The sequence below is a fragment of the Cervus elaphus genome, chromosome 12 (assembly GCF_910594005.1).
Source record: "Cervus elaphus chromosome 12, mCerEla1.1, whole genome shotgun sequence".
Lineage (NCBI taxonomy): Eukaryota > Metazoa > Chordata > Mammalia > Artiodactyla > Cervidae > Cervus > Cervus elaphus.
Window position 1 is genome coordinate 95,089,117 of NC_057826.1, and position 20,196 is coordinate 95,109,312.

General features: G+C 40.7%; 1 protein-coding gene across 15 annotated transcripts in view; it reads left to right on the plus strand.

The window, feature by feature from the left end:
- LOC122704944 (SH3 domain-binding protein 1-like) overlaps positions 1-20,196 on the plus strand; it is a 90,346-nt gene that overhangs the window by 20,850 nt on the left and 49,300 nt on the right. For 2 of the 15 annotated variants that reach the window (XR_006343992.1, XR_006343998.1), the window contains one exon: positions 437-738. The exons of 12 other annotated variants lie outside the window; for them this stretch is intronic. The gene's annotated coding sequence lies outside the window, so the exon portion shown is untranslated. Of the gene's footprint in view, positions 1-436; positions 739-6,678; positions 7,887-20,196 lie in introns of those variants that run through there. One more of the 15 variants, XR_006343991.1, reaches the window with a different exon arrangement.

A 20,196-nucleotide genomic window follows, 5' to 3' on the forward strand; every position in this document is an offset into this window, starting at 1 on the left:
AACTCCATTGACTGCCCGAGCCCCTTCATGAATATGCATATGTCCTTAGCTTAAAACTTCCCGTTTTGCTCTGAGAAAGATCCCCAGTGTTCTCCTTCCTTGTTGCAAGTAATAAATCCTTCTTTCTCCCCATCTTTGGCTTAGTTATGTCTTTTAACTTAGTATCCAACAAGAGACAAACCCAGTTTTTCAGGTAACGATTTCAGTGATCACAATCGGATGTCTTGCTTAGAGGGCCCTTCTGGGTACAATGGCCTCTCCATGTCCCCCATTTCTTGTTTGTAGAAAATAGGATTTGGTCTTCTAGGCCTTCCCTGAGTTTCAAAAAGGAAAATAGGCGATTACTAAATAGGGAAGGGAAGGAATGCAGAAACAAAGGAAAAGTCATTAAACAAGAGAAGTTCAGCAGTTAAAACAGAGTCCTCTTTTTCCACAGCAACTAAGACACCCTCCCCAGCCAGCTACCCGCCCACGGTGGCAGATGGTGACTACATGCTGAGCATAAGCACAGAGACTCCAGAGTGGTTGAACCAGAAGAATGGTTGAAATTCTTGAATCACCACCCTGTTACCTCACCACTAACCAATCAGAAGGAAGTCATGACTCTTGAAGCTCTCACTCCCAAATATTGCCTTTAAATGCTTTCCTGGGAAGGGATGGTTAGGGAGTTTGGGATTGGCATGTATACTGTGCTATATGTATTTTCTTGATGTATTTTTATTATGTATGTGTGTTTATTTGTGTCTGTGCTGGATTTCCATTGCTGCTTGGGCTTTTCTCCAGCTGTGGCGAGTGGGGGCTACCTCTCTAGCTGCTGTGTGCAGGCTGCTTATCGCAGTGGCTTCTCTTGCTGTGAAGCACAGGCTTTAGGACTCACGGGCTTCGGTGGTTGCAGCTCACGGGCTCTAGGGCACAGCCTCCATAGCTGTGGCACGCAGACTTAGTTGCTCAGCGGCATGTGGGATCTTCCCGCATCAGGGATCGAACCCACGTCTCCTGCATTGGCAGGCAGACTCTCTACCATTGCGCCACCAGGGAGGCCCCAGACTCTGCTGTATTTACAGTGGATAATCACAAGGCCCTACCGTACAGCCCGTGGAGCGCTGTCAGTGCTGTGAGGAAGTCTGGATGGGAGGGGAGTGTGGGGGAGAATGGATGCATGTGTGTGTACAGCTAGGGCCTGTCCTGTTCGCCTGAAACTATCATAGCATTCCTAATCAGCTATCCTCCGGTATAAACTAAAAAGTTGAAAAGCCTCCCTGAAGTTTGGGTCTTTCGAGCATAATATAAACCCTGTACTTCCCTTCTCCACAAACTGGTACCAATAAACTGGCTTTGTTGCGCAGCCGGTGAGCAGATGCAGGTCCACTTTGGTGACGCATATTCATTCTACAGGGGCTTTCCTGATGGCTCAGTTGGTAAAGAATCCTCCTGCAACGCAGCAGACCTGGGTTCGATCCCTGGGTTGGGAAGATTCCCCTGGAGAAGGGAACGGCTGCCCACTCCAGTATTCTGGCCTGGAGAATTCCGTGGACTGTATAGTCTATGGGGTCACAAAAAGTCGGACACGACTGAGCGACTTTCACTTCACTCATTCTAGAAACTCTGTAGCTGACTTTGAAGAAATGGGGGCTGTATTGGGAGGTTCATGAGACAAGCAACTGAGGCAGCTGCCGGTCAATGAGCAGCAAGAAGGCGCGGGCCTCAGGCCTCCAGGTGCCAGCACCCTGAGTGTGCTGTCAGACGAGAGCAAAGGCAGGACTCTGACTGAGCCTGTGAGGCCCAGGTAAACCGTTCCTAGCCCCCTGATCCACAGAGTGGGAGATGATGTGTGGTGTTAGCTTAAGCTCCTGAGAATGCGGCAATGTGTCAAGTAGATAGAAAACTAATACAGAGACCCTGCATCCAAGAGGAAGACCCTGGCCTAGGACTGACCCACAGGCTTCTGGAGCTGTCTACACAGCTTCCTCTGTTTACCTCTACTATTTTCCATGGGATCCTTGGATTGCAGAGCTGTGACTTCACCTTGGAACTTACGTGACCTGGGAAAACATGTTTACAACATCCCAACTGCTGGAACTCCTTAAAATTAGAAAAATGCTGAAGCAGAGTCGTCTGAAGCAAGACCACAGACAAAGAGAGATTCCTAAAAACTATAAGCTGGACACTGTGTCACTGAAGGGATTTAAAAGACTTGTCCTCTCCCACACTGGACTCCTTCACCGCCAAGTACCTTTCCAGACCCCAGATGGATTGTCTCAAGGTGATCCATTTACTTACATGTGGTAACTTTGCATCTTTCATTCATTAGTTCAACTAACAGGTTTAATTTCCTCATCTGTAAAGTGAGTACAACATTAGTGTCTACCTCAGAGAGTTGCCATAAGAGAAAATGAGTTAATACATGACAATTGTATATATAGTCGCTTAGCACACATTAAATACTATACAAATGCATGTTATTACTATTGACATGGTTTTGAGTGTGCTTATTTATTAGTATAGTGAGGCAGTGACCTAGAGCTTGGGAATACAGATAGATATTTAAGCTATAGACTCGACCCTGCCTCTGGTTCCTTATCTATCTACTAGAGAGCTAAGTTTTGAAAAAAGAGACAAACTGGACAGGAGGTTTTATGGAATGGGAGCTTAAAATCAGTAATACAAATTCCAGAGCCACATAATGTGCCCTGGAAAAACACATTCTAAGTAGGTGAAGTCTGGAAGTGATAGATGTAAAAAATGGATCCAATAGCATCCTATGTCCTCTTGGTATCATAGGAGTCAATTAGGGCTGAAAGAGAAGAAATGGGTGAAGACAAGCTCACTCAAATTATCGTTTTCACTGAGCCAGCCCTGCTAATGCAAAAAAGAAAAAAAAATTAAACTACAAACACTTGGCATAGCTATAGCATTATTATTCACAGCAAATTATATGCCTGGTAAACACACAGTACAATAAACACTCATTTATGACTTCAGTTTAAGTCATGGAAACGTTAGATTGGATTGCTCTTTCAGGAAAGTTATGTAAGGGTGAAACAGTCTTTGGTGGGGGGCAGGAACTACAGTCTGGCCCCTGTTCTCCAGGATCATAGTTCCTTTTCATGAATAGTAGAACAAAAGGGAAATGGGCTGTCCTGCCCTTCATGAGACAATTAAAAATTAATCTCTTAGGGACAAGACTAGGCTTCCAAACAAACAAGTCATTTAAAACTAAATCCATGTTTCCTTGGGGTTTCTTGGTTAAGGTATCATCCAAGATAAGGATAAAAATGAGATTGTACCCTGATGAGAGCATGTCATATTTTAATTGCTGGCTGCTGAGTACATCTCAATCTGTGGCTGAATTTTTTATCCCTCCATTTTATCTCTATAGCTACCATGGTGTCTGCAAAGAGCAAAATATTCTATCTGTATTTACGAATAATGAGTCACCGAATGCTGATTAATACAACTAGACAAAGAATGGTTAAATAATCAAAAGAGGGGAAAAATAACTCATTACTCAATTGTTCTTATTTCTGTTTGCAGATTCCCACATTAAGGAAGTGTTTTGACCAATTTGAATACAATTTTGGTAGAAATAGAATTTCAGTCTAGAAGTGAGGGGACTTTGTTCAAATATTGCATCTATAGAAATAGTTTCTTGAGACTTCCCCTAGACCTTCTTACTACAAACAACAAGTGCTTTGTTTTTTTTTTTTCTGGTGTAGAAAAGATGAAAAATAATTCTCTAGTGCTCTTCCCTTAAACTTCTGCTCTGCTGGGCTTTGTAAATATATGTGACCAAGTGAAACCAGATGTTTCAATTTCCTCTCCCCGCCCATCACAAGATGCCTTGATTTTCACCTTTGGGATTGTTTGTTACAGCTTGAGATCTTGTTATGAAAGGCCCTGTGATGGTTATTTTTATGTGTCAATTTGATTGGCTAAGCATACCCACATAGCTGAAAAATATTATTTTCAGATATATTTGTGAAGGTGTTTCCAGAAGAGATTACCATTGAGTTAGCAAACTGAGTCCAGAAAAGTGCTCTTACCGACATGGATGGATCATCCAGTCATTGAGGGCTCAAATAGAACAAATGGTGGAGGAAGGGTAGCTTTGCTCTGGGACATCCATATTCTGCTCATAGACATCATTGCTTCTGATTCTCCTAGATATTCTAGGGCCTTTAGACTGTGTCTGAAATTTATGTCACTGACCCCTATGAGTCTCAGGCCTTTGGATTCAAATTACGCCTCCAACTTTCAGGTTTTCCAGTTTGCAGGTTGTATACCCACAATTGTATGAGCTAATTCCTCATATATATGTAGCTACATATATATAGATATATCCTACTGGTTCTATTTCTCTGGAGAATCCTGACTAATATATATTTCTTTCCATATCAACTAGTGAATATATAAGCCTGAATTAAGTTTACTGTTTATTTCCTGGGGTAAAGGAAATATGTAAATGAGCCATCACAAGGAGATAGGATTTGCAATGGTTAAAAAGAGAGACTTGTAATAGAATCTGAGCTCTACCATTTACTGTCTTGAATGAACTGTTTAAACTTTCTAAACCTCCTCTTCCTCTAAATTGAGAATACAGTTACTGAATTTAGATCATATGATAACTTAATGAGATAATTTGTCTGAAAATACTCAGTATATAGTAAACCAATCAATAACTATTTCTATTATGTTTTGATTGGAAAGCAGGAAAAGGAAAGAGTTGGAAGGGTTAAGAGCTTGGGTGCTGTCTAGCTCTGTACAGAAGAAGGAGGGGGTATAGGAGGGAAAATTTTAAAAGTGTTGATAGTAGAAAGCTATAAATTTCTCTAAATTCATCATCTCACAAAGGGCCAATTCTGGGTGTTTATACCTGTGCCAATGCATTCTATAAGAATATCATATCCGTTCCCCACCAAATTCTTGGGAATCAGGTGATTTTAATATACTTTGTCCAATAGTGTGTCATAGGCATAATGTGGCCCTCAAAGTTGTACATGTCCTAATTTGTAGAATTAAATATGTTACCTTACATGGCAAAAGAGACTTTGCAGATATAGTGAGGATTATGAATCTTGATATGGATCTTATTTGACTAGGATGCATCTAACTGTATAAGCTGTTAAAAGTGGGAGAAAGCAAAAGTCAGAGAGACATGTCAGAATTGGAATTTTCCAGGAGAGATTCAGTGCCTGAGAGGTACTCACCCAACCCCCTGTTTATGGCTTTGAGGTTGGAGGAAAGAGGTCATGAGTCAAGGAACACGGGCAACCTCTAGAACCAAGGCAAGCCCCTCCAGCTGACAGTCAGCAAAGAAGTGGGTACTTCAGTACTGCAACCATAAGGAACTGAGTTCTCCCAACTGTCCATGTGCTGGAGGATGTGAATTATCCCCTAGAGCCTTCAGAAAGAAATGCAGCCCTGCTGACACCTTGATTTTAACCAAGTGAGACTCATTCTAGACTTCTGACATGGAAAACTATAAGATAATAAATTTTTTGTTGCCTAAGAGACTAAAATAGTGGTAATTTGTTTGAGAAGCAATATAAAACTAATACATGGAAATAAAGACAAAAGCTTCATTTAATTTCATTCATTCATTTATTCAGTTTTCAACATTCATTGATCAGCTATAGTAAGCGAGGCTCTGAGCCAGTTGCTAGTAATAAAAGCATGAGTAAGATCCTGTCCTGGCTCTCAACTTATTTAGACAAAGTCAATGGAATGACCAGAAAAAATTTCAAACTACCTAAACAATTTGTTCTGGCTGAATTCTCTGAACTACTCCACCTCTCCTCTTGCCTGCAATTTCAAAACAATTAGTCATAGGAGAGGGGTGGCATGTTTTGCAAACTCACTGGCATGGATTTAGCATGAGCAATCTAAAGAAAAGCTAATGGATTTTCCCCCTTGTTCTATTTCCAATAAGATCTTGGCTTTGGTGCCCTTTGGGGTAGGGCTTCGGCCACTTAATAAACACATCATCATGCTGCCGGTGACACAGTGACATCCTTCTTCAGAAGAGTAGTCTGTTGGTGGTTGCCTAGGTCAGGGCTCCTCGAGCCTTGGTGTGCCTAAAAATCGTCTGGGAGGCTTGTTAAAACGCAGATTCCTGGGTTCCATTCCTGAGATTCTGATTCAGGAAGTCTGGCCTGGGGCCCAAGAATCTCGAATTCTTTTAAAATATTTGTTAATAAATAAATATTAATATGCATTTAATAATTTAAATATTAATATTAAAATATAGTAAATATTGAATTGTTCCAAGTCTTAGTTGTGACTTGAAGGATCTTTTTTTTTTGGTTGCAATATGCGAGATCTTTAACAGCAATATGTGAACTCTTCACTTCAGCATGTGGGATCTAGTTCCCTGACCAGGGGTCAAAAACCAGGCCCTCTGCACTGGGAGCATGGCATCTTAGCCACAGGGTCACGGGGAGTCCCCAGAACCGGGCTTGCTAACCAGCTCCTGGATGATGCTTCCTGTCCACAGGCCTCACTTGCAGTGTCTTTGGTGGATCCCTCCTTATTTATTAATGAACATGGCTTATGGAGCCTGGATGGTCAGAAGCAGACAAACTTCGAGAACATGCAGCATCTCTGCCAGTTGGTGCCATACATTTGAACACCTGAGCCCTGACAGTCCTCCACCCTGGTCCTTCTCCTTTTGGTTCTCAGATGGGACTTCCCAGCCCTCCTTTGGTCACCCAAGATGCACAGCAACTTGCTGCAAACTCAGACCCCTGAGAGGTGAGGAAGAGGAGGACAGTATGCGTGGTGTTCCTCTAGCCTGTAAGTCTTGATGCCCTTGCATCATAAACAGCATCCTCACCGATAAGGCAAAATGAAACACTGAAGTCTTAACTTACGCAACTCAGCATGGGTGCAAAGGACGTGTCTCACTGAGGGACACGCAGAGGGATTACACAACACGCTCTGTACACTGAGACGACACATGATATGGCAGCCTCTCCTCAGCTCCAGCAGTTAACCACTCACCAATCTCTGCTGTCCTTTATTTTCCTCCCTGCCGTCCTTCTATGAACTTTTTAAAGCCCAAGGATACCCTAGAATGTATTGACACAGACAACTGCGAATGAGTTACTGCTCAGTTCTCTGACATCGTCCTTCTCAGGATCAAGGACAAGATCTCATGTCCTTCCTGAGGTAGAAAATGGCCACAAGTCTTAATACATTCCAGGCAATAACCCTGGACTCCTAAAGTGAGTATTTGTACATATCTCATCATTTTGATTGGCTGTATGAATCCCAGTTCCTCTGTTTAAGATTCAGAAACATAAAATGGGATTTGGGTCTATTGCTTAGAACAATGCTGTTGAAATTCCCAGACACCCTCTTTGTCATTTAAAGAGGAAAAATATCATAAATAAGGGCTTTGTCAAATACTGCTTGCTTGATTAAAAGGAAAAACTCATGTTTCTTGTAAAAATTGGTTTTCACTGAAGTCTTCTTTCTAAACAAAAGATACTTCTAGAGTTTTAGGAAAATGGTTTATCTCTAGATGACTGTGGTATTATTTTCTTTATGCTCAGTCGCTTTGTTGTATCCAACTTTTTGTGACCCTTTCTTTATGCTAGGTTTTTACAAAATAAAAAAAACTTGGTTGACATATAGACTACTAATCTCATAGCAGGAGTAAAAGACCGTTATTTCTTTTATCTGTTAAATTAACGTTAGTGGGGTTTTTTGCTCATTTTTAAAAATTATAGTTGATGTAAAATATTCTATGTTACGGATTTGCAATATCGTGATTCAGTTTTTAAAGGCTATACTCCATTTATAGTTATTACCCTATACTGCCCCGCCCCCTTCCCTGTCCTAACTGGTAACCACTAGTTTGTTCTCTGTACCAGAGAGTCTGCCTCCTTTTTGTAATATTCACTAGTTTTGGGTTTTTTTTGATTCCACAAGTGAGTGATATACAGGATTTGTCTTTCTTTGTCTGACATTTCACTTAGCATAATGCCCTTCAAGTCTATCCATGTTGCTGCAAATGGCAAAATTTCATTCTTTTTAATAGTTGAGTAATATTCCATTGTATATATACAATAGACATATACAAACATCTTCTATATCCATTCATCTGTTGATGGATATTTAGGTTGATTCCATATAAGATTGCTTACCTTTCTTGGCATAAGAATTATTTATTGACATTAAAACTTTATATATCTGAACTTTAGTTTTATTTTGCTGTAAAGTAAAATTTCTTAACTTATTTTGTATCATGAACCTCTTTGGGAATCTGTTGATGTCTCCAGGCCTTTTCTAAGAATAATGTTTTATTTATTTATGTGTTTGGCTGGGCTGGGACTCAGCTATGGCATGTGGGATCTTCAATCTTTGTTGCAGCATTTTTTGCAGAGGGATCTTTTAGTTTCAGCCTGTGGGATCTTTGCAGCATGTGAACGCTTAGTTGCAGCATCTGGATCTAGTTCCTTGATCAGGGATAGAACCTGGGCCTCCTGCAATGGAGTGCAGAGTCTTGGCCACTGGACAACCAGGAAAGTTCCCAAGAATAATGCTTTAGATGCATTAAAAGCACCACTTATAGGGAAAAAATAAAAATAATTATTTAAAAATACAGTTACCTAAATATTAAATCAAATTTATGATACAGTAATATGCTTTTTTGGGCTTTCCTGGTAGCTAAGATGGTAAAGAAACTGCCTGCCGTGTGGGAGACCTGGGTTCGATCCCTGGTTGGGAAGATCCCCTGCAGCAGGGCATGGCAGCCCTCTCCAGTATTCTTGCCTGGAGAATCCCATGGACAGGGAGCCTGGCGGGCTACGGTCCATGGGGTCGCAGAGAGTCGGACACGACTGAGCGACTAAGCACAGGTGCTTCTTTAAGTTATGGCCGAGCAGCCGGCTTACTGCCGACTGTGATGTTGATGTAGTGATGAGCAGAAACAGTATTTTGAGGTATCTGCAAGAACTAATGAATGGGTATGATTTCTGTTGGAGATATAAATACCCTTGTCTGTTACTGTGGTTTGCTGTCTGCATTCTTTTTTCTTAATTAGAGGATAATTACTCGACCACTGTGTGATTGTTTTTGCCATACTTCGACGTGAATCGGCATTAGGTACACGTGTGTCCCCTCCCTCTTCAATCCCGCTCCCACCTCCCTCCCCACCTCCGCTCTATGTTGTCCCAGAGCTCTGGCTCTGGGTTCCCACGGCACACATCAGACGCCTGCTGGCTGGCTGTCTCACACATGGTAATGTGTATGTTCTCTCATATCATCCTAATTCTCCTTCCCGCTCTGGGTCCAAAGTGTCTGTGTCTCCTTTGCTGCCCTTTAAGTAGGGTCATCAGTACTATCTTTCTAGATTCCATATATGTGCGTTAATATGTCTACATTTTTAATTGAAGGAAATTCTAAATTTCAAAGAGGTTAGTGAAATACAATTATTCCCTTCCAGGCCCATAGACTCCCTGCATGCTATGCCAAGTCACTTCAGTCATGTCTGACTTTGTGACCCCATGGACTGTAGCCTGCCAGGCTCGTCTGTCCATGAGATTCTCCAGGCAAGAATACTGGAGTGAATTGCCATTCCCTTCTCCAGGGGAACTTCCTGACTCATGGATCAAATCTGCATCTCTTACGTCTTTTCCTGAATTGGCAGGCGGGTTCTTTACCACTAGCACCACCTGGGAATCCTGAATTTTATCCATAAAACTGCATGGGGATCAGTAGACCACAGGTTGAGAAAATCAGCCTAAAGCCTCTTTTCATGAACTCTAAATTTTAATGCATTCCCAAAAGAGGATTTCTGTGAATCAGCCAGACTTTAATGAATGGAGACTATTGATGGAATTTCAGAAACTGTTATGATGAAAGTTTCTGACCCTCGTGAAGTTTTAATTACTCAGGTAACATAATGATTTATTGATTTTGACAATTTTCTAAAAAACACTGAAGTATGTATACCGAGTTATAAAAAATAGTTTATTCTCCCTCTCAACTTCCACTCTGTTACCAAGAAGGGAATCACTACTGACAGTGTGTTTGTGTGTGATCTATGTATTTTATAATTCTCTCACCATCATATGCCAGTGGGAACATGAGTGTATTACTTAGCAATAACTGGGGAGAAAAGACAATTTTTTTCCGCAAGTTTATATTTACAGTGCAGGTCCCAAAGAAAGATGAGCTGTATTTTCTCTCACATGCAAAAAAGTCCCAGGAAAGTTCTGTCAGATCTAGCTAGGGTCATATGTCAGCTTGGTCTAGGCACTTGGCTGGAAAGGTGTAGGGTTGGATCAGCTTAATACATGGGTACTTTTGCTGCAACCATGTAAATATGTGGGTTGAGCAATTCTGTGTTTCAGAAAGAACTGAGCAGATGTCTTCACTAACTGACCTTTAGAAAGCTGGTAACACTTTGTCCTCAGCCTGAAATAGAGCGGATATCTTCCTGGAGAATGAGAGAACCAGGTTTCCCTCTTCTTTCATTATGAACAAGGACCAAGAGCTCATTCTCTTTTAAAATAATCTCAGTGTTACATTTTCTGAGTAAAAAGTAATTCACAAGACATTGAGAATTTGAGGAAAAAATTTAAGTGCAGTAGAGCAGTAAAGTATCTTGCATCTTTTAAACCTGCTTATGCCCAGATCCCACTTCTGGTGCATGATCAGTTGTTTAGTCGTGTCCAACTCTTTGCGACCCCCTGGATTGTAACCCACCAGGCTTCTCTGTCCATGGCATTTTCCAGGCAAGAATACTGGAGCTGGTTGCCATTTCCTTCTCCAGGGCATCATCCCAACCTTGCATCTCCTGCATCTTCTTGCATTGGCAGGTGGATTCTTTACCACTGAGTCACCTGGAAAAGCCATCCCACTCCTGGAGACTCTGAAAAAATTTATTTGGGGTGTGCCCTGATCCTTGGGTATTTTAAAAATGTCCCAGGTTACTCTGACATCAAGCCCAAGTTGAGAAACTTTGACTCATCTCATATTCTTTTTAGCTATACAAGTAATGCATGAATACATTCTTGTTCATTTTTTCAAACATGGTTCTAATTTTCAAAGCATTTATCAAAGTACATGGAATCAGGAGTCTTAAAATCTGATGTGCAGTGGAATCACCTAGGAGAATATTTAACATGCAGATTTCCATGCTTGATCTGCTTTATTAAGTGTGAGGAGAGACCTAGGAATGTGTAATTTTTATAAATGCCCCTTTCCCCTTTTTTATTAAAACTTTTATTTTGAAATAATTTTATACTTACAGAAGAGTTGCAGAAAATTCCATTCATTGGGCCCCAAACATCTTACTTAACCATGGTACACTAAAAACCAAGAAGTTAACACTAATACAATACTATTAATTAAACTACAAACTTCACTTGGATTTCTCATTTTTCACACTCTTTTTTCTGTTCCAGGGTATCATATTACATTTAGTTGTCATTTCTCCTTAATCTTCATCAATCTATATGGTACTTGGGTCTTCACTTATCTTTCATAACCTTGATTCTTTTGAAGAATTTTAGTTAGTTACCCCCAATTGATTTTGGTATGGAATTTTCCCAAGTTTTTTTTTTTAATTGAAGAATAGTTGATTTACTCAGGTATACAACATAGTGATTCAAAATTTATATAGAATATACTCCATTTAGGTCTTCCCTTGTGGCTCAGCTGGTTAAGAATCCACCTGCAATGCAGGAAACCTGGGTTCCATCCCTGGGTTGGGAAGAGCCCCTGGAGAAGGGAAAGGCTACCCACGCCAGTATTCTGGCCTGGAGAATCCCATGGACTGTATAGCAAAGGAAAATCCCATGGACATGTGTCGCAAAGAGTCGGACACAACTGAGCGATTTTCACTTTCACAGTTTCACATACTCCATTTATAGTTACTGTAAGGTGTTGGCTATATTTCCTGTATGGTACAGTACTTTCTTGTGGTTTATTTATTATACACATAGTAGTTTGTACCTCTTAGTTGCCTACCCCTATTTTGTCTTTCCCTCCTTCCTGCTCCTCACCGGTAACTACAAGTTCTGTGTATCAGTGAGTCTGTCTTGTTGTTGCTATTGTTAACTGTTGTTATATTCACTCATGTGTTTTATTTTTCAGATTCCACATAAGTGATAACATATAGAGCTTGTCTGTTTTGTCCGACATCTTTCACTAAGTATAACACCCTTCAGCATCCATGGTGCTGCAAATGGTAACACTTCATTCCTTGTATGACTGAGTAATGTTCCATTGCACATGTATACCACATCTTCCTATCCCGCTTTGGTGACCTCAAGTTTGCTTTCTATGTCTGTGAGTCTGTTTCTGCTTTGTAAATAAGTTCATTAGTATAAGATTTTAGATTCTACTTAATAAGTGATACCGTGATAGTTGTCTTTGTCTGACTTACTTCACTTAGTATGATAATCTCTAGGTTCATCCATGTTTATACCAATCCATTCTTTCTTTGGCTGAGTAATATTCCATTGTATATATATACCACATCCTCTTTATCTGTCAACGGATATTTAGGTTGCTTCCATGTTTTGGCTGTTATGAATAGTGCCGCTATGAACATTGGGGTGCGTGTATCATTTTGAATTAATTTTCTCCAAATGTATGCCTACGAGTTGGTTTGCTGGATCATATGGTAACTTTATTTTTTAAAGGAACTTTTGTACTATTACCCATAGTGGTTACACAAATTTACATTCCCACAAACAGTGTAGGAGGGTTCCTTTATCTTTATACCCTCTGCAGCATTTATTATTTGTAGACTTTTTGATAATGGCCATTCTGACTTGTATGAGGTGATATGTCATTGTAATTTTGGTTTATATTTCTCTAATAATTAGTGATGTTGAGCATCTTTTCATGTGTCTATTTGTCATCTGTATTTCTTCTTTGAATACATGTCTAATTAGGTCCTCCGTCCGTTTTTTTATTGGGTTGTTTGTTTTCTTGCTATTGAGCTGTGTTACTATTTGTATATTTTGGAAATTAAGCCCTTGTTGGTTGCATTGTTTGTAAATATTTTCTCCCATTCTGTAGGTTATTTTTGTTTTGCTTATGGTTTCCTTTCCTGTGCAAAACTTCAGAAGTTTGAATAGGTTTCATTTATTTATTTTTGCTTTTGTTTCTTTTGCCTTGGGAGACTGGCATAAGAAAACATTGGTACAATTTATGTTACAGAATGTTTTTCCTATGTTCTCTTCCAGGAGTTTCATGGTTTCATGTCTTATATTTTAGTCTTTAAGCCATCTTGAGCTTTTTTTGTATGTGTTGTAAGGGAGTGCTCTAACTTCATGGATTTGCATGTGGCTACCCAGCTTCCCTACCACTTGCTGAAGAGACTGTCTTTTCCCCACTGTATATTCTTACTCCTTTGTCAACGATTAATTGACCATAGATGTGTGGATTTATTTCTGGGTTCTCTATTCTGTTGCCAGTACCACACTGTTTTGATTACTGTAGCTTTGTAGTATTGTCTGAAATCTGGAGGGATTATGCTTCCAATTTTGTTCTTTTTCCTCAGGATTGCCTTGGCAATTCTAGGTCTTTTGTTCCATATACATTTTAGGATTATTTGTTCTAGTTTTGTAAAAAATGTCATGGGTAACTTGATAGGGACTGCATTCAATCTGAAAATTGCTTTGTGTAGCATGTCCATTTTTAACAGTAGTAATTCCTCTACCCCAAGAGCATGGGCTGTCTTTCCACTTCTGTGAATTGTCCTCAGTTTCCTTTATTAATGTTTTACAGTTCTCAGCAGGTATGTCTTTCACCTCCTTCATCAGATTTATTCCTAAATGTTTTACTTTGTTTTTTATGCAATTTTAAATGAGATTCCTTAACTTTCTGATATTTCATTGTTAGCATAAGAAAATGCAACAGATTTCTGTATGTTAAACTGTGAGACTGTAGTAGTGAACAAAATAATGAGGTTCAAGGGAACCTATTTTGCATCAGGTACATTTTTTTTTAAATTTGGAAACATAAGACAAAATCATCTATGTGCCTCAGGAGATGAAGAAACAGATTAGGAGAGAAGGTGGCACTTGAGCCAGGTCTTGAAGAATGGATACATTTTTAGCAACTGAAAAATGAAGAAAGGGTTGTTTGAAGTACAAATTGGACACTTAATAAATGAAGTTGAAGTGCTTTCTAATAAACAATAGCAATACAGCAAAATATCTGTCTTTTTGCAGTTCTTAAGAATAATCATTCATGATCATTTCCCCTTTTATTCTGAGCCAAGTGATTCCTTTGTTCTCTTCATTTCTTTATATTCTATAGGTAGTTGTTTTTTATTTAATAGAAATTCTCAGGTAAAGTACCTCGTTGGAAGCTTTGGATTTAGAGCTAACTAATATAAGAGGAGAATTTTTAATCAGTAAGCCCTAGAAAACACTAAGAAAAAACATTCTGACATTGAATTAGAAGTATGAAGTTATTCCACATTCTGGAAATGGAGGTGGTAGTGGTATGTATGTGAGTGTTTCCCCTGTTCTGAGAATTTCTCAAATGAGCTGGTATTTCAATTAAGAAGTTAGTTAGCAGTTGTTTTAAAGGCCTTTCCCCAACCCCTTTTAAAGATAGACAGTGTACACCCACCCTTATCCCAAAACTCCTTCAACAAATAAGTTCTTTGACCTAATTGCTACCCTGAAAAAGTTCTAGACTGTCTTGAACTACATGTTTTATCTATCAGCTTCTCAAAATAACTAGATACCTAATAACACTTGTATTCATAAAGGTTTGGAATGGGAATTATCTAAGAAAAAAAATAATTCAATACAAATTAATTTAGTCTTATAGCCAGAGGGAAGATAGGGAGTACAAGTAAATTCTGAGGGCTTTGGTATTACATGAAATTACACATGAAGTGATTAGAACACAGTCAGTGTGCAGCTTGGCATCAAGTTTTAATTCTGCAGCAATTTGCCTTTAGTTAATGGAACTTTCCAGGTGGCGCTAGTGGTAAAGAATCCGCCAGCCAACGCAGGAGACGCAAGAGATGCAGGTTCAGTTCCCAGGTCGGGAAGATCCCCTGGTGTAGGAAATGGAAACCTGCTCCAGTATTCTTGCCTGGAAAATTCCAGGGACAGAGGAGCCTGGTGGGCTACAGTCCACTGGGCTGCAAAGAGCCGGACACGACTGAGCGACTGAGAACAGCAGCAGCCTTTAGCCAATAATAAATGTGACGGTAACCAGTAACTGTCCCTGGTTAATGTGAAACGATCCACGGAGAAGGAAGTACCAAGCATGTCATCACAGTGTATTTTCATTGTCTAAGATTGTTCAAACACAGCATCTAGCATTTCAAATGTCAGTAACTAAAAAACATTTTTAAAATGGAGCTCTTAACATTTTCATAGCACAGTAGCATCTCTTGTGTCACCCTGTCTTCAAAATCGTTTGTGAAAGTGGCAGACATTTGCGGTTGTCCTAATGACATCACTGAAAACCAAATGTTCTCAGTCTAGGACAGAGCCATCCATCAAGGAAGCTGCCATCGTCAAGTTACCAGATGGCAAAATGTTAGCTGTGACAGGGGCAGAACCGGAATGAGACCCAGGCTGTCCAGGCCTGGACTGTTTTTAAGGACACTGCCAGAACATCTTTTGAAAAGAGGGGGGAAAAAATCTTTAAAACATCTGTTAACCAACTTTTTGAGACACCAGCTCATCTGGCAAATTCTGGATACAGAGAAAATGCTCACATTCATGCCACCATCATTTCCATTTCCAGAAAGTTCTTAGTTTTGGTCTCTGTTAAACTGATTTCTCCTCCCCCCACGCACCACCCTCCCCCATGCTCTTCTGTGACAAAGCACCCTGTAAGCCCAGGAAAACAGCTTTGAAATTTCAGACCGCTGTGCTAGCACCTTCTTTCATAGGCACCCTGCTGTTTTCTCATGAGTCCACCTTGTTCTGCAGATGTTCTGCAGATTTTCTTCCTCTGTGGAAGTTTCCAGAAGGCCTTAATAAACCATAAGGGCAAGAAGGCCCAGTGTTTAGATCACTTCCCTGCTGAAAATTTTAGAATTCTCTGTGAATGGTCACTTTTTTATCTCACTGCCTGGCAGCATTCCTGACCCACCACATTCATTCAGTAGTATTTAAGTGAATAGATATATCAAATGTGTGTATGTGTGTGTGTGTGTGTTTAATCTAGCCTGCTAAGGATGGCGAGGCTTTCCCCCCATATATTGTTTGTTATATCCCATGAATGGAAGTAATGATGTCAATTCAAATTTTTTACCTCTTTTGCAAAGACAGATTAGTAAAACGGTCACTATTATTACATTGCACTACCTCTTCTAATACCAGAGCAGCTCAGAAACATGAATGTCTCCACTCACTATGTCTCACTTATGTTACAGACAGCGTGGTACTCGTCTTTTCACCAGGAAATATGTGTTTCCCAGGCAGTGAGACGAAAGGGCTGATTTTTTTGCTTGTCCTGGAGTGGACTTCTCTTGGGGGTGGGTGAAAGAAGGAAAGGAGCAGATGGATCCCACCCTTACCTGCGGGCACATTGGTACTCTGGGCTAGACCCTAGACCCTGCTCCCAACCCCCGTGGGGAGCTGACAGTGTGTTAAAGCTGGCGGGACACTGAGGGAGTTTGTGTCCAATTGGCGGTTCTGCTGAGGCTGAAACGAGTTCAGGTAGGCGGGAAACTCCCTAGTTAGCTGTGACAGAGGCAGGGAAGGCAACTGGGGCTCTTGGCCCTGTACACACGTGGAAGGCGCCTTCTTCCCGTGATGCGGCATGGCAGTCCTGAGTTATCTCCACTTTTTGTTCCAGTTTAAGATTTTGCTCATGGAAACAATGTTCTAAACTTTCAGGTTCCTGGAGTTAGGAGGTGTTGTTATATTTCTTTCTGGATTGCAGAAAAATTGAAAAGCTGAATGATTAAAGAAAAAATAACATATTTATGTGTTTTCTGTCATGTCAAGTTTTTTAAAAAAAGCAAGTTACAGAAAAATGTATAGAGATCAAACCCATTTTGCATATGAGCAGTTTAAAAAAAGGTCTGAACTAAACTGTAAAAAGGTTACCCCTACAGGTGTGAGTAGGATTGGCTAGCAGGGTACGAGGGGGAATTTCATATTATTTTGCTAAATATTATTCTACTGTGTTATTTTTACAGTCACAGTGTAATCATGTATTCATGCATAACTTGTTAAAAATTACATGAATTCAACAAAGAACCAGTATCTAAAATACACGGAGAACTCTCAAAACTCAACAGCACAAACAACCACCATTTCATTTAGAAAATGAGCAAAAAACCTGACAGACACATCACTGGGGAGGATATCCAGATGGCAAACAGCACATGAACAGATGTTCGATGTCATTAGACATAAGAAAAATAAAAATTAAAGCCACAATGAAATGTTATTACACACCAATCAGAATGGCTAAAATAAAGGATAGCCAATATACCAAATTCTGACAAGCCTGTGAAAAAAACTGGATCCCATTGCTTTTAGAAACGTGAAATGATACAACCACACTTGGAATTTTCTTACAAAACTAAACCTTGTACGCTTAGGTGTTTATTCCAAAGAAATGAAAACTTCACATAAAAATGATTGTTCGTAGCAGCTTTATTCATAATAGCTAAAAACTGGAATCGGCCCAGAGATCCTTTGATGGGTGAACAGCTTAACATATTGTGGTGTGCATGCTTCATGCAATCCCCTTGATACATGCAATGACTTGGATGCATCTCCATGGAATTATGCTGAATAAGAAAAACCAGTCTCAAAAGACTGCATTCTGTATGGTTCCATTTACCTAAGCCTTTGAGATGACAGAGTAGTGGTTGTCAGGGGTTAGAGGAATAGGAAGGGGGTGGAGGTGAGTGTGGTTATGAAAGGAATCCTTGTGATGGAACTGTTTTATATCCTGACTGTGGTTATGAACACATGAATTGACATGCAATAAAACCGCATATGACTAAATCCGCAGTACAAATGTGCCTGGGGAAATCCGATCAGCAGATTATGTCAGGATCACCAGATACGTCAATGCCAGTGTCATGGTGGTAGAACTGTACTATAGTTTTGCAAGATGTTGTTTGGAAAAAAACTAGGTAAAGAGCACATGGAATGTGTATCATTTCTTACCATTGCATGTGAACCCACAACTATCCCAAAAAACTTTCCAATAAAAAAAAAAAAGAACACCTCAAAGCGTTTAAATATATCTGTCAACTCTTGTCTGTAAAGTTGCAGGCAGAAGGCAGGTCCCGACTTCTGTACTGCCTCCAGTGAAAGGTTGAGGCATCTTTTCCACCTCACAGCAGACATTATCTTCCCAAACATGTTTCCCTTGCTCTTTCCCCTGAGCACAAAAGGGAGAACAGTGACTGATACTACCTCAGTGAATTCTTTTCTACAACCATACAATCTGATCATCATCTAGATCTAGATTTTCAGCCCCAGCTAAAGATGAGAACTATCGTGATTCCTTATTAACCTGCCAGTGGCAGCACCCTAACCCCAGATGATTAAGTCTCAGGAGTGAAATCTAGGCGCGGTGTTTCTGTCTGGTGTTTAAGCTTTCTGCATGATTGTGACGTCCAGCCAGGGTTGAGACTCACTCATCAGGGCAGTGATCACAGTGCTGGCTTTTAAAGGCACCCAGCCCGGATCCGCCTGTCTCACTTCAGCAACCTACACTTCTAGGACCAGAAGGGCATGTTTTTAGGGACTCACTTCCCTTCTGCAGTCAAAGCTGACACTGAGCATAAAACCTCAAGAGGAGGGTGTGTCCAGGGCAGAGCGGGTGGAGCAGTTCTAGAAGGCACACAGGCCTGTTCAGTGCTCTCCAGGTTGCGTACTTGGCGGAGTGTCTCTAAACCTGGCCGAAGCTCTGTTGCTGCTTCTGAGGTTGCTGAGAGGCCAAGCAAATAGTGGGCAGAGCCCTTGAGGAGTGGGAAGGGTCGGGGAGACAAACATCCTTGGGGGTTACAGGGCCTTCTTGGGCTCTGTCTCCATCTGAGAGCCTGTGGTCATACCACAGAAGGTTTTGAATCTAAGGTTCTGAGACGGTCAGGGAGGGAAATGGGGGCTGGGGATTAATCTGCCTTCACAGTAGAAAAGAGGCTGAGGATTTGGTGTCCCCCTGCAGCGTATTGCTCGGTCAGGCAGTCACACTCCCAAACAGCCCTGGAGACCATGTAAAGGAAAACTCATTTAACAGCTCCTACCCATGGTGGGGCTTCCCAGGGGGCCTGCTAAGCAGGAGATGCAAGACATACATTTTTGATCTCTGGATGGGGAAGATTCCCTGGAGATGGAAATAGCGACCCACTGCAATACTCTTGCCTGGAGAATCCCATGGAAAAAGGACCCCGGTGGGTTACAGTCCATGGGGTCACAAAGACTTAGAAACAATTGAGGATGCATGCAACAACAACAATCTTGCAGCCATTCGCATCTGGATGGCAAGCAGAGCTATTAAAAACTCTGCCCAATTATATCATAAGTACCTCAAGAATTTCTCAAATAACCCGAGCAAATTCCTCAGACTCTGCTAAAAGCTAAGCAGAGGAATAACAACTTTCTGGCCATTCACGCCTTCCCTCCACTGGTATTTATGAATTCCAGACATTTTCTTCATCTAAACCTAATTAATCTCCTGGTCTGAAGATCAGCAATATTAGTCTCTCCCACAACCCAACTGTGTCCCAGCATTCACAGTTGTCACCACTTAGATTCTGTCCCTAGGCTGCTGCTAAGGATCCATTAAACAGTTTCCAAAAAGCCACATGCTACTTGACCCATATTCACTGTGTTTATAGAATCTCAAGTGCAGTTATTTAAACAGGTGCTGTTCATCTACATGCTGAGATTGTTTCATTTTGTTCTCTCACATGTTTGACCTCCTTGCCTCATTTGGAGAAGGGAAGAAAATAAATTATTTTCTCTCGTCCTTAGTTTTATTTATAATTGCAATCACTCCTCCTAAAAGACTGAAGGCGTCATTGTCAAGGGAAACAAAAGACTGAAAAGGCAAAGCAACTATTAATAGCCCCAGCTGCTTGTTACTGTCTGGACTGTGTGCAGAGGGATTCCAGGACTGCTGGTGCTGGCTGGGACCTTCCCTGGCTGTTCATTCTTAACTTCTTGCTCTTTCTTCTCTCCTCTGGTTTTGACCAAAAGTCACAAGGCAGTGATGTGTTTCTCCTAA